Source organism: Cannabis sativa, chromosome 3, assembly GCF_029168945.1.
Source record: "Cannabis sativa cultivar Pink pepper isolate KNU-18-1 chromosome 3, ASM2916894v1, whole genome shotgun sequence".
NCBI classification, from domain to species: Eukaryota; Viridiplantae; Streptophyta; class Magnoliopsida; order Rosales; family Cannabaceae; genus Cannabis; species Cannabis sativa.
Genome location: NC_083603.1, coordinates 57,659,163 through 57,666,881, shown reverse-complemented (window position 1 = coordinate 57,666,881; position 7,719 = coordinate 57,659,163).

Below are 7,719 nucleotides of genomic sequence, written 5' to 3'. Positions count from 1 at the left end.
CTTATCGACGTTAGTTGTTTTTTGTTTTAATAGGGGAAGTGAGATGTTATCGGTTATTCAAACTTACCGATGTTAATTGTTTTTTGTTTTAATAGACCAATAGTTATTATATAATTTTATAGTTATGGATTTATTAGTATAATGAACTAATATGTAATATTTATTAATTTTGTTGATGTGAATTATTATAATGGTTTAATTTTTAAATTTTACATTTAGTTAATTAAAATTATTATTGTTATATTTAATTGTATTTTTATATAACTAATATAGATTATTATTTATAATATATAAAATTTGAATTAAAATAATTAATTATTTATTTTTTTTTTTCAAAAAATACTTAATATAGTGGCACTTTTGGTGTGTCACTATAACTCTAAATATATTAATAAAAAAGAAAAAAAAAAGAAAAATAGGATATAGTGACACTCTTTGTGTGTGGTTGTTACCTTTTTAGTCTCGCAAAACCTGACACTATATCCCTATAGTGACGCGCAAAACGCGAGTGCAATAGGTTTCAGTGACACGTGTGGAGTGTCACTAAAAACTGCCTTTCCAGTCAGCCTCATTAGTGACACGCGTTGAAGTGTCACTAAAAGGGTTCAGTGACACGTGTGGAGTGTCACTAAAACCCAATTTTCTAGTAGTGGTATTCTTTTGGATTTTTCACGTAACAGGTCTAGATTCATCATTTCTGGTGTTAGGGTTACTCTTGTCACGTATTCGTTGTTATTTTTACAAAGGACCATACACTCTTTGTGTACTGGCCTTCTAGGGCATAGAGAAGACTTTGTTTTTCTCGATTCTCTGCCCTTTCTTTTTCTTTTAAGCACAATGTTGTCTTCTGTGAGTTCTCTGCACCCGACCTTTGTCCAAGAAATCCTTCTAGGGTTTTCTGGTTGACAGACGTCCGGAGGGGGCCTCTTTCCAGCGGTTAGGGGACCCCCATTCCCTTTTTCTTGGTTTAGGATTTGGTATGGGGCCTAACTGCTGGAATCTTAACTCTTTTTTCAGAATCAAAACATGTCTGTGTCCGGTTCAAAGTCGTCCAAGAAGAGTGGTAAGCGCTTGGCTACCCTTGAAGACGTCTCACTCGGTCCCGTTGCCCAGGAGGGGTATAAGTCACGGGCCACAGGATGGGAGGCGGCTGAGCTTCACTCCACCCTAACCTGCCCCCACCAGCTGGAGAACATCATAGAGGTGGCTAGAATCAAACCCTTAACATCCGGGACATATCACCGGCCGCCCCGAGATGCGGAGACGCCCAACCACAACTATGGCAGCTTCGGGGCTTGGAGCCAGACGCACCTGATGGCCAGGGCCATGCTTCCTCTTCAAGACTACTTTATTAATTTTTTAGTTTTTTTTGGCCTTGCGCCATACCAACTGATTCCACAAGCATACCGCCTGCTCTCAGGCTTATTTATTTTTTACTCCGCCCGGGGATGGGGCTCTCCCAGTCCGGCGGAGATTTTGTATTTTTATGAACTCGTTTCCGTCCCCAAGAAGGGGGACAAATTTAAAGATGGTTTTTACGGATTTCGGGCCCACCCTTCCAATGATGGGGTGGTCCCTTATAATAGGCAAACTCATGTTAAGGAGTATTGCCACCGTTTCTTCTTCTCCTCCGGGTTCCGAGCAGTGGAGCACCCGAAGCTTCTCACAGAGTGGGTCAGGATTCCCCCTTATGAGCGGACCGCGCCTACTCAGGTCTTTCTCCGGAGGGCCCAGGTCTTTGCAACTTATGACCGGGCGGAACTTGACGTCGGGGGCCTAGTCACGACGGAGAATTGCTGGAAGGCCAAGCTCATCCTGCTGCACCAATCAGTGGAGGACTCTAACCTTGCTAAGGTTATCTGTCCAAATGTGAGGGTGCCCGCCGCGGAGAAGACCTTCCGGGATGAACTCATTGCCACCGCCTAGAAGAAGTACCAGGAATATCTCCACCGGAAGGCCCAGGAGAAGGCTTATTCCAAGGCCCAGGCCGCTTCCGGGAGGCCACTTCGCGTGGGGAGCCCGGTCGAGAGGAGAAGCCAGGCGATCGCTGGGAAGCCCCTTCGCATTGGGGACTCAGCTGAGAGAAGGGCTCCCAGGCCAAAGCCTTCGGCTCAGGTGCCGAACACTGGGGCTCCTGGCGCCAGCACTTCCGGCTCTGGTAAGTCTCCTTTAGCAGTACATTACGTTCCTTCCGTTGGCGAATATGCCAGTCTTAGGCCTGTAGGGTTCGATGAGCGTCTCCATAGGTTTAGGATGCCCTCGACCCGATGGGGAGACCATATGAAGGAATATTATTTTTCCAACTTAGGAAATTTCCTAGGTCGGTCCCGGATGGGTTCTGGTCCTCCGGAGCCCGTTCTCTTAGACCCTTCAGCTTACATTTCTTCCAGCTGGTTCCGGCCTTCGGACAGCTATCTCGGAGACGATGCTGCCAGCGTTAAGATTCGGAACTTTGCTAGGGCCGAATTAGAGAGTTAGGGTAGGACTAGCTTGATTGCTCTATTCAAGTGTTTACTGTTTTCCATGGATATTCTAACACTTGCCTTTTTTCTTTTGTTGTAGCAGGTACTTCCATGCATGCCATTTTGGCTGAACTTGCCGGGGCTCATACTCCTGATGCTCCCCTTCCTTTAACTTCCTCCCAGATGGCCACTCCCTTGAAGGCCTCTTCCAGTGCCCCTCCAGACACTATTGACTTAGTGGATGAGGAGGAGGCGCTTCCAGAAGAAGGTCAAGAAAAGCAATGCGGCTTTTCTGAGGAAGTTGAAGAAGGTAAAGAAGAGCAACGGGCTCTTCCTGAGGAAGTTGAAGAAAGTGAAGAAGAGCAAGAAGTTGCTCTGATTCGCAAGCGCAAGGGCAAGATGGTTGCCCAGGAAGAGCCCAAATGGCAGCGGAGAGTTGATACTCCGGCCCCTGGTCTTGATGGCAGGATCTCTCCCGAGGTTGAGGAACACACAGCCCCTCCCAACATTGTGCTGACTCCGGTTCCTGGAGATGAGGCGAGACAGGAACTCCGGATAGCTAAACACAACTACACCATGGATGAGTACTCCCGGGGGCATGCTGACGTGGAGGCTCTGAGGAGGGTTTTGCGAGTTGAAATGCAAAATACCCTTAATGATCCGAACTACCAGAATCCGTGGGATCTAAACTTGGACTCCCTGTCGGATTGGTTAGGTCGTTTCCTCGGGCCCACCCTTGCTCCCTTTGCCGCGGAGATGACTGGCGAGTTTGCGTCTCAGCTTACCCGGTGCGCACCCAAGCGGTTCACTGCTTGTGCATCCTTGAACTCCATCTTCCAAGTCCAGGATCTCAGCCATTCCCTCACCGTGGTAAGTATTTTGTAGTTTACTTTTTTCCTCATCATTTTCTCTTAAGGACTTTTACTCATACTTGTATCCTTTTCCAGCTTGCTGCTGAGGCCGGCCGTCTTTCCAAGAACTTAATCAATCATGGCTTCGTCCTGTCCGACTTTGGGGGCATGGACGAAGTTATGAAGATTCTTCAGGATTTGACTGCTGAAAGGCGGCTTTACCAGGAGGATTTCGAGCGTCGGGAGGCCCTTGCCAAGGCCAGTGAGGAAGAGGCCTGGCGGAGGGAGGCACAAGCAGAGGCGATGATCCGGGAGGAGGCCCTTCGGAGGGATAGGCTAGAGGCCAGGCACCAGGAGGAGCTGAGGGCGAAGGGCGAAGCTGCTGCTAAGGCCAAGCGTGAGTTTCGGGAGGCTAGGGAAGCCTTGGATGAAATGGCTACCAAGGTGAAGTCCTTAGAGGAAGTTCACCAGGCAGACTTGGAGTCTAGGGCCGACCTGGCCGTGGAGCTGAAGGAGCTCAAGGACTTCAAAGACCAAACCTTGAAGAAGGCAAAGAAAGATGAGCTCCTTTCTCCCGTCTCCTGCAGCCGGTGCGTCAAGCGTTTCGACGATGGCGTCTACATGGCCTGGTCTACAAATGACCAGAATATCAAGCTTAACTTCTACCCCAAACCCGCGGAGATGATTGCAAAGTTCCGGGAGAAGAAGAAAAAGCTCGATGCCATGCTGGAGGCGCGCATCGGTCCTCGCCTTCCTCCTCGCATTGACTAGGCCGCTTTGAGTTCAACCCATCACAACCAGGATTTCACTCTTTTTTCTCTTTCTTGTTTTTTTATTTACAGCCAATTATCTTGTATTTAATTTACATAGCTGTTTTTATTCAAGGGGAGACAATATTTAAGGCCTGTCCCCAGGCCCTTTGTATATATTTTTGACCTGCCCTTAGGGCTAGGATTTTTATATATGATCTTTTTTGATGCACATATCTTTCTTTTGGACCTGCCCTTTGGGTCAGGATGTTTATACATATGCTTTTTTTTCTTTTTTTTGAATATTTCTTTTTTGACCTGCCATTTGGGTCAGGATATTTTATTTAGCTTTTTGACCTGCCCTTTGGGTCAGGATATTTTACTTAGCTTTTTGACCTGCCCTTTGGGTCAGGATATTTTACTTAGCCTGTTCTTTGTCTGTCCGTGTGGTATACCTTAGTACCCCCCTGAGTGGCATAGAAACTTTGTTTTTAAGGCACTCAGTTTTATTTAACATGCGGAGGCTGTATACACTTTGACGGTACAAACTCTTTAAACAAAGTCTAAGTTACATTTTTGGCTATTGGTAATATTTTCTGAGGTGATCGGTGTTCCACACCCTTGGCACAATGGTTCCATCCATCCTTTTTAGCTTGTAAGTGCCTGAACCGATTTCGTCCTCGATTTCATATGGTCCTTCCCAATTTGGCCCAAGTACCCCCACTCCGGGTTCTTGGGTGGCTGGGAAGAATCTTCTTAAGACCATATCCCCAATAGCAAATTTTCTATTTTTAACTTTGGAGTTAAAATATTTGGTCACCTTCTTTTGATAAGCTGCCATCCGTATTTGAGACTCGTCCCGGAGTTCTTCCACTTGATCCAGAGCTTCTTGAAGTAAAGCTTGATTCGTGGCTGGATCGTAAGTCGTTCTCCTGTGGGACGGGAATAACGTTTCTACCGGGACCATCGCTTTGCAACCGTACGCCATTGAAAAAAGCGAGTGGCCAGTCGTGGTTCTAGAGGTCGTCCGGTAGGCCCATAACACTCTTGGCAACTCTTCGGGCCAGTTGTTTTTGCAAGCCAGCAGCTTTTTCTTTAGGGTGACCTTTATGATTTTATTGACTGCTTCTGCTTGACCGTTTGTTTGCGGCCTTGCCACCGCGGAGAAGCTTTTTACTACTCCGTGTTGGTTGCAAAAGTCAGTAAATTCTTCGCAATCAAATTGCTTTCCATTGTCAGAGACTATTTTGTGAGGCAGGCCATATCGACACATTATGTTTTTGATAACAAAGTCTAGTGCTTTTTTAGCAGTTATAGTCTTCATGGGCTCAGCCTCCGTCCACTTGGTGAAATAGTATACTGCTATTATTGCATACTTTACTCCTCCCTTTCTTGTTGGCAGGGACCCAATAAGATCTATTCCCCAAACCGCAAAAGGCCAGGGACTAGTCATCAGGGTAATTTCATTGGGAGGAGCTCTCGGTATGTTCGCGAACCTTTGGCACGAATCACACTTTTGGACGTAGTCTATACAATCTTTTTTCATTGTTGGCCAGAAGTATCCCTGTCTCAATATTTTCTTTGAGAGACTGGGTCCTCCTGTATGATCTCCACAGAACCCTTCGTGGACCTCTAGCATGATTTGTCTAGCTTGAGGGTCCGATACACACCTTAAATAAGGCATGCTGAGTCCTCTTCGGTAGAGAATTTGATCCATCATTACATAACGATGAGCCTGATACTGAATCTTTCGAGACAGTGCCCTTTTTTGGGGAAACTCACCTTTTGTTATGTATTCTATGATGGGGACCATCCAGCTGGGTTCTTGCCCAACCGTTGTTATGGCCTCTTTTACTTTGATGCTTGGCTCTGCCAAGCGTTCCACTGGTATTACCCCCAGCCCTTCGATTTCGCTATCTGAAGCTAACTTAGCCAGACAGTCCACGTGAGCGTTCTTTTCCCGGGGGATTCTTTCTACTTTGTAGTCCGTGAACTCGTGGAGTAGCTCCCGGACTATTGTTACATACGCAGCCATTCGCTCGCATCGTGTTTGGTACTCTCCCGATATCTGATTTACGACCAGCTGGGAGTCACTGTAGACTTCCACTCTTTTGGCCCCTACGGCTTTCGCTAGCCTCAGTCCTGCTATCAAGGCCTCGTATTCGGCCTCGTTGTTTGAAGCTGAGAAGTCGAACCATAGGGCTGACTGGAGTCGCAGTCCGGTCGGTGATATCATTGCCACCCCTGCTCCAGATCCATTTTCATTGGAGGCTCCGTCCACAAATACTCTCCATGTGGGGAATGATGGCGTTGGTGCATTTGCGGTTGCCTCGGCTTCATTGCATTCGGTAATGAAGTCTGCCAAGGCTTGGTTTTTTATGGAGATTCGGGGAACGTAGTGTAAGTCGAACTGACTTAACTCCATTGCCCACTTGAGGAGCCTTCTGGATGCTTCGGGTTTTTGGAGGACTTGCCGGAGCGGGTGGTTGGTCAGTACCTTGATCGGGTGTGCTTGGAAATACGGCCTTAATTTTCTCGAGGCCATCAGGAGGTAGAAAACAAGTTTCTCGATGATGGGGTACCTTGTTTCCGCTCCTATCATGCGCTTGCGAACATAGTACACGGGATGTTGAGTTTTCTCTTCTTCCCGGACTAGGGCAGCGCTGACCGCGTGCTCGGAGACGGCCAAATATAGGAATAGGTCCTCTCCGAGAACGGGTTTTGATAGGATGGGAGGCTTGGCCATATGTTCTTTCAGCGTTTTGAAAGCCTCCTCGCACTCGTCCGACCACTCAAACTTTTAACACTTCTTCAGTATGTTGAAGAAGGGGATGCACTTGTCTGTAGACCGTGAGATGAAACGGCTCAGGGCAGCAACCTTTCCGGTTAGGCTCTGCACATCTTTATGCTTTTTGGGGGATGGCATGCTCAGGAGAGCTTGGATTTTCTCTGGGTTTGCCTCAATCCCCCTCTGGCTGACGATGAACTCCACGTATACCTCCATGTTTCGCCCCAAGAGGCCTTTGAACATCTGGTTGACCATTCTTTGGTAAGTCGCTCCAGCGTTCTTCAGTCCGAAAGGCATGACTAGGTAGCAGTATACCCCCTTATCGGTCCTGAAGCTAGTGCACTCTTGGTCTGCCGTGTGCATCTTTATTTGGTTATACCCGGCGTAGGCGTCCATGAAGGATAGTAATTTGAATCCGAAAGTGGCGTCTACCATCTGGTCAATCCTGGGTAGCGGGAAGCAGTCCTTCAGACAAGCTTTGTTTAGATCAGTGAAATCTACACAAACTCGCCAAGTTCCGTTCGGCTTGGGCCCCAGGACCGGATTGGCTAGTCATTCCGGATAGTATACGTCGCGGATCATGCTGTTCGTCAGAAGCTTATCCACCTCTTTCTCTAGGGCCTCGTCTTTTACCGAGTCGAGAGGGCGTTGCTTTTGTTAGACTGGTGGCATGTCCGGGTTGACGTTGAGGACGTGGGTGATGACGTGGGGACTTATGCCAGTCATGTCCTCTTGGCGCCACGCAAAAATGTCGATGGCGTCCTTCAGTGTTTTTATTATTTTTTCTTTTTCCTTCGGATCTAGGCTTTTTCCCAGCCGGAGTACTTTGGTGGAGTCGAGGTCGCACACTAATATTTCCTCGACATCCT